The sequence below is a fragment of the Arachis hypogaea genome, chromosome 20, assembly GCF_003086295.3.
Source record: "Arachis hypogaea cultivar Tifrunner chromosome 20, arahy.Tifrunner.gnm2.J5K5, whole genome shotgun sequence".
Lineage (NCBI taxonomy): Eukaryota > Viridiplantae > Streptophyta > Magnoliopsida > Fabales > Fabaceae > Arachis > Arachis hypogaea.
Window position 1 is genome coordinate 18,452,523 of NC_092055.1, and position 7,331 is coordinate 18,459,853.

The 7,331-nt window shown below is 36.8% G+C and overlaps 1 non-coding gene across 1 annotated transcript; it reads right to left on the reverse strand.

Moving 5' to 3' along the window:
• Positions 1-4,851: 4,851 nt before the first annotated feature.
• Positions 4,852-4,959, reverse strand: LOC112787729 (small nucleolar RNA R71). The gene has a single exon (XR_003195124.1). It is a non-coding gene; the product is annotated as a small nucleolar RNA R71 (small nucleolar RNA).
• Positions 4,960-7,331: the final 2,372 nt, after the last annotated feature.

Consider the following 7,331-nt stretch of genomic DNA (forward strand, 5'->3'; position numbering starts at 1 on the left):
CGAAAGACATATTAACTTACCATAGACAACACACATTAAGCAAATTAAACTGAGAAAAAAAATATGAGTGAATGATGCTAAAGTGAACAAGACACATCTAAGAATTAGTTGGTGTACTCCCAAATAAAAAATATAGAGCGAAAAAAATTCAAATTTAATTTGCTAATATAAATCTCATTTAACCATTTCTAAAATCGTAAATATCTAATAAAAAACACATTGATCTCTATGCATTGCTCAAAATATATAGTTATTCTCAACTGAATTTATTGCTATGTGTATCACAAGAAAACTCAGTACAAGACACATTCAGTCAATATTAAAAAGTCACATTAAGCAACTTAAGTTGAAAAAAAAACACAGAGTATTGCTAAAAATAACCAAGAAAGACTATGTATGCTTAAAACATACAGTCATTCTCAACTTAAATATGTGGCTCCATGTATCACAAGAAAATTCACCAGAAGACACATTAACCTACCATGAACAACACATATTAAGTGATGAGCGGATAATTTATACGCTTTTTGGCATTGTTTTTAGTATGTTTTTAGTAGGATCTAGTTACTTTTAGGGATGTTTTCATTAGCTTTTATGTTAAATTCACATTTCTGGACTTTACTATGAGTTTGTGTGTTTTTCTGTGATTTCAGGTATTTTCTGGCTGAAATTGAGGGACTTGAGCAGAAATCAGATTCAGAGGTTGAAAAAGGACTGCTGATGCTGTTGGATTCTGACCTCCCTGCACTCAAAGTGGATTTTCAGGAGCTACAGAACTCGAAATGGCGCGCTTCCAATTGCGTTGGAAAGTAGACATCCAGGGCTTTCCAGCAATATATAATAGTCCATACTTTGGCCAAGAATTGATGACGTAAACTGGCGTTCAACGCCAGCCTTCTGCCCAAATCTGGCGTCCAGCGCCAGAAAAGGATCCAAAACCAGAGTTGAACGCCCAAACTGGCACAGAAACTGGCGTTCAACTCCAAAAATGGCCTCTGCACGTGCAACACTTAAGCTCAGCCCAAACACACACCAGGTGGGCCCCGGAAGTGGATTTATACATCAAATACTTACTCATGTAAACCCTAGTAGCTAGTTTATTATAAATAAGACCTCTTACTATTGTATTAGGCATCCTGGATTGTATTTTGATCCTGTGATCTCGTTTAGGGGGCTGGCCACACGGCCATGCCTGGACCTTTCACTTATGTATTTTTAACGGTAGAGTTTCTACACTCCATAGATTAAGGTGTGGAGCTCTGCTGTTCCTCAAAGATTAATGCAAAGTACTACTATTTTCTATTCAATTCTTCTTATTTCGCTTCTAAGATATCCATTTGCACTCAAGAACGTGATGAAGGTGATGATTATGTGTGACGCTCATCACCATTCTCCCCTATGAACGCGTGCCTGACAAACACTTCTGTTCTACATGAATTAAGCTAGAATGAGTATCTCTTAGATCTCCTAACCAGAATCATCGTGGCGTAAGCTAGAATGATGGCGGCATTCAAGTGAATCCGGAAATTCTAAACCTTGTCTGTGGTATTCCGAGTAGGATTCAATGATTGAATGACTGTGACGAGCTTCAAACTCGCGAATGCTGGGCGTTAGTGACAGACGCAAAAGGAGGGTGAATCCTATTCCAGCATGATCGGGAACCGACAGATGAATAGCCGTGCCGTGACAGGGTGCGTGAGCATATTATTCACTGAGAGGAAGGGATGTAGCCACTGACAACGGTGATGCCCTTGCATAAAGCCAGCCATGGAAAGGAGTAAGACTGATTGGATGAAGATAGCAGGAAAGCAGAGGTTCAGAGGAACGAAAAGCATCTCCATTCGCTTATCTGAAATTCCTACCAATGATTTACATAAGTACCTCTATCCCTATTTTATTATATAATATTCGAAAACACCATTATCACTTTATATCTGCCTGACTGAGATTTACAAGGTGACCATAGCTTGCTTCATACCAACAATCTCCGTGGGATTCGAGCCTTACTCACGTAAGGTATTACTTGGACGACCCAGTGCACTTGCTGGTTAGTTGTATCGAAGTTGTGACAATTATGAATTAAGATCAGAGCACCAAGCTCTGGAGCCATTACCAGGATTTGTTCGAGCCTGGAGATCACAATTTCGTGCACCAAGTTTTTGGCGCCGTTGCCGGGGATTGTTCGAGTTTGGACAACTGACGGTTCATCTTGTTGCTCAGATTAGGTAATTTTCTTTTTGTTTTGTTTTCAAAAATTTTTCAAAAAGCTTTCAAAAATTTTTCTTTTGTTTTCGAAAAAAAAAAAAAATAAAAATAATGTTTTCAAAAATAAATTATTCTATGGCTTCAAGATTTTTAAGAATGAATTCTAGTGTTTCATGAAACATGTTGAATCCTATCTGGCTGTAAAGCCATAACCAAACTGCTTTGGGATTGGTATTCAACTAATCACTCCAGTCCATGTAATTATATGCTAAAGCTTGGCTGGCTATTAAGCCATGCCTGACCCTTTGATTGGAGCTTTAGAGCATAAGATTCCTGGAATTCATATTAAAAATTTTGGAATCCTTATTTTTCTTTTTCAAAATAATTTTTCGAAAAATATAAAATAAAAATCCAAAAAAATTTAGAAAATCACAAAAATCAAAAATATTTCATGTTTCTTGTTTGAGTCTTGAGTCATATCATAAGTTTGGTGTCAATTGCATGTGCATCTTGCATTTTTCGAAAATTCATGAAAGCATAGTGTTCTTCATGATCTTCAAGTTGTTCTTGGTAAGTCTTCTTGTTTGATCTTGATGATTTTTTGTTTTGTGTCTTTTCATGTTTATCATATGCATTCTTGAATTCTTAGTGCGTAAGCATTAAAGAATTCTAAGTTTGGTGTCTTGCATGTTTTGTTTGCATTAAAATTTTTTCAAAATTGTGTCTATGATGTTCATCTTGACATTCATGGTGTTCTTGGTGTTCATCTTGACATTCATAGCATTCTTGCATGCATTCATTGTTTTGATCTAAAAATTTCATGCATTGCATAATTTTCATGTTTTTCATAAAAATTTCAAAAATTAAAAAAAAAATATCTTTCCCTTTTTCTCTCATCAAATTCGAAAATTTGAGTTGACTTTTTCAAAAGTTTTTAAAATCAAATTGTTTCTTATGAGTCAAATCAAATTTTCAATTTGAAAATCTTATCTTTTTCAAAATCTTTTTCAAAAATATGTTCTTGATGTTCATCACGACATTCATAGTGTTCTTGGTGTTCATCTTGACATTCATAGCATTCTTGCATGCATTCATTGTTTTGATCTAAAAATTTCATGCATTGCATAATTTTCATGTTTTTCATAAAAATTCAAAAATCAAAAAAATATCTTTCCCTTTTTCTCTCCTCAAATTCGAAAATTTGGATTGACTTTTTCAAAAATTTTTAAAATCAAGTTGTTTCTTATGAGTCAAATCAAATTTTCAATTTGAAAATCTTATCTTTTCAAAATCTTTTTCAAAAATCAAATCTTTTTCAAAATTCTTAGTTATTTTCGAAAATTCAAAAAATATTTTTCAAAAATCTTTTTCTTAATTTTTTCACAAATTTTCGAAAATAACATAATCAATTAATGTTTTGATTCAAAAATTTGAAGTTTGTTACTTGCTTGTTAAGAAAGATCCAAACTTTAAGTTCTAGAATCATATCTTGTGATTTCTTATGAATCAAGTCATTAATTGTGATTTTAAAAATCTAATCTTTTTCAAAACTAATTTCAATCATATCTTTTCAAAAATATCTTCTTATCTTATCTTTTTCAAAAATATCTTTTCAAAATATCTTTTCTAACTTCCTAACTTCTTATCTTTTTCAAAATTTGTTTCAACTAACTAACTAACTTTTTGTTTGTTTCTTAACTTTTTCAAAACTACCTAACTAACTCTCTCTCTCTAATTTTCGAAAATATCTTCCCTCTTTTTCAAAAATTTCTTTTTAATTAACTAATTATTCTTATTTTTATTTTTAATTTTAATTTTTAAAAAAAAATTTCGAAAAAATACTAACAATTTTCAAAAAACCATTTTCGAAAATCACTAACTCTTTTTCAAAATAATTTTCAAAAATTATCCCTCCCCCATCTTATTCTATTTATTCATTCATATCCTAACATCTCATCTTACATATCTAGCCTCCTCACAGTTGTGTTTCTTCCATTATATTATATTCTTTGTCTCCCCCTCTTCTTCCACTCACACAGGGATCCCTATACTGTGGTATAAAGGATCTCTATTATTATTATTATTATTTTTCTGTGCCTTCTTCTTTGTCATATGAGCAGGAGCAAGGATAAGAACATTCTTGTGGAAGCAGATCCAGAACCTGAAAGGACTCTGAAGAGAAAATTAAGAGAAGCTAAAATACAACAATCCAGAGATAACCTTTCAGAAATTTTCGAACAGGAAAAGGAGATGGCAGCCGAAAATAATAATAATGTAAGGAAGATGCTTGGTGACTTTACTGCACCTAATTCCAATTTACATGGAAGAAGCATCTCCATTCCTGCCATTGGAGCAAACAATTTTGAGCTGAAACCTCAATTAGTTTCTCTGATGCAGCAGAACTGCAAGTTTCATGGACTTCCATTTGAAGATCCTTTTCAGTTCTTAACTGAATTCTTGCAGATATGTGATACTGTTAAGACTAATGGAATAGATCCTGAAGTCTACAGGCTCATGCTTTTCCCTTTTGCTGTAAGAGACAGAGCTAGATTATGGTTGGATTCTCAACCCAAAGACAGCCTGAACTCTTGGGATAAGCTGGTCACGGCTTTCTTAGCCAAGTACTTTCCTCCTCAAAAGCTGAGCAAGCTTAGAGCTGATGTTCAAACCTTCAGACAGAAAGAAGGTGAATCCCTCTATGAAGCTTGAGAAAGATACAAACAGTTGACCAAAAAGTGTCCTTCTAACATGCTTTCAGAATGGACCATCCTGGATATATTCTATGATGGTTTATCTGAGCTATCAAAGATGTCACTGGACACTTCTGCAGGTGGATCCATTCACCTAAAGAAAACGCCTGCAGAAGCTCAAGAACTCATTGACATGGTTGCTAATAACCAGTTCATGTACACTTCTGAAAGGAATCCTGTGAGTAATGGGACGCCTATGAAGAAGGGAGTTCTTGAGGTTGATACTCTGAATGCCATATTGGCTCAGAATAAAATATTGACTCAGCAAGTCAATATGATCTCTCAGAGTCTGCATGGAATGCAAGCTGCATCCAACAGTACTCAAGAGGCTTCTCCTAAAGAAGAAGCTTATGATCCTGAGAACCCTGCAATAGCAGAGGTAAATTACTTAGGTGAACCTTATGGAAACACCTATAACTCAACATGGAGAAATCATCCAAATTTCTCATGGAAGGATCAAAAGCCCCAATAATGCTTTAATAATGGTGGAAGAAACAGGTTTAGCAATAGCAAGCCTTTTCCATCATCAACTCAGCAACAGACAGAGAACTCTGAACAAAATGCTTCTAATTTAGCAAATCTAGTCTCTGATCTATCTAAGGCCACTGTAAGTTTCATGAATGAAACAAGGTCTTCCATTAGAAATCTGGAAGCACAAGTGGGCCAGCTGAGTAAAAGGATCACTGAAATCCCTCCTAGTACTCTCCCAAGCAATACAGAAGAGAACCCAAAAGGAGAGTGCAAGGCCATTGACATAAGCGCCATGGCCGAACCTGTGAGGAGAGGAGAGGACGTGAATCCCAAGGAGGAAGACCCCCTGGGACGTCCAGTGGTCAATAAGGAGCTTCCCTCTGAGGAACCAAAGGAATCTGAGACTCATCTAGAGACCATAGAGATTCCATTGAACCTCCTTATGCCCTTCATGAGCTCTGATGAGTATTCCTCTTCTGAAGAGAATGAGGATGTTACTGAAGATCAAACTGCCAAGTTTCTTGGTGCAATCATGAAGCTGAATGCCAAATTATTTGGCATTGATACTTGGGAAGTTGAACCTCCCTTGCTCATCAATGAACTAAGTGATCTGGATCAACTGACATTGCCTCAGAAGAGACAGGATCCTGAAAAGTTCATAATACCCTGTACCATAGGCACCATGATCTTTAAGGCTCTATGTGACCTTGGTTCAGGAATAAACCTCATGCCCCTCTCTGTAATAGAGAAACTGGGAATCTATGGGGTGCAAGCTGCTAAAATCTCACTAGAGATGGCAGACAGCTCAAGAAAACAGGCTTATGGACAAGTAGAAGATGTATTAGTAAAGGTTGAGGGCCTTTACATACCTACTGATTTCATAGTCCTGGATACTGGAAAGGAAGAGGATGAATCCATCATCCTGGGAAGACCTTTCCTGGCCACAGCAAGAGCTGTGATTGATGTTGACAGAGGTGAAATATTCCTTCAATGGAATGAGAACTCCCTTGTGTTTAAAACTCAAGGATCTCCCTCTGCAACCATGGAGAGGAAGCAGAAAAAGCTTCTCTCCAAGTAGAGTCAACCAGAGCCCCCACAGTCAAACTCTAAGTTTGGTGTTGGGAGGCCACAACCAAACTCTAAGTTTGGTGTTGAACTCCCATATCCAAACTCTAAGTTTGGTGTTGGAGAGTCTCAACAATGCTCTGCACATCTGTGAGGCTCCATGAGAGCCCACTGTCAAGCTATTGACATTAAAGAAGCGCTTGTTGGGAGGCAACCCAATGTTTATTTATCTAACTATATTTTTCTTAGTTGTGTGTCTTTATAGGTTCATGATCATGAGGAGTCACAAAATAAATATAAAAATTGAAAACGGAATCAAAAACAGCAGAAGAAAAATCACACCCTGGAGGAGCATCTGTCTGGCGTTCAAACGCCAAAACAGAGCATAGTTCTGGCGCTGAACGCCTAGAATGGGAGCATCCTGGCGCTGAACGCCCAGAACAAGCATGGTTCTGGCATTCAACGCCAGAAATGGCAGCAAAGGGGCGTTGAACGCCCAAAATGGGCACCAACCTGGCGCTGAACGCCCAGAGTTGTGTGCAAGGGCATTTTGCATGCCTAAATTGGTGCAGGGATGTAAATGCCTTGACACCTCAAGATCTGTGGACCCCACAGGATCCCCACCTACCTTCACTCACTCTCTTCTCTCTTCTCAATCATCCTCTATTCCCAATAAACACTCATCCCTTCTATCTTCCATTTACCACTCACATCCATACACCCACCTATCTTCAAAATTCAACATTTCTTTCCCACCCAATCCCACCCATATGGCCGAATATACACATCCCTCCTTCTCCTCCATATCCTCTTCTTCTTCTTCTATTCTTTCTTCTTTTG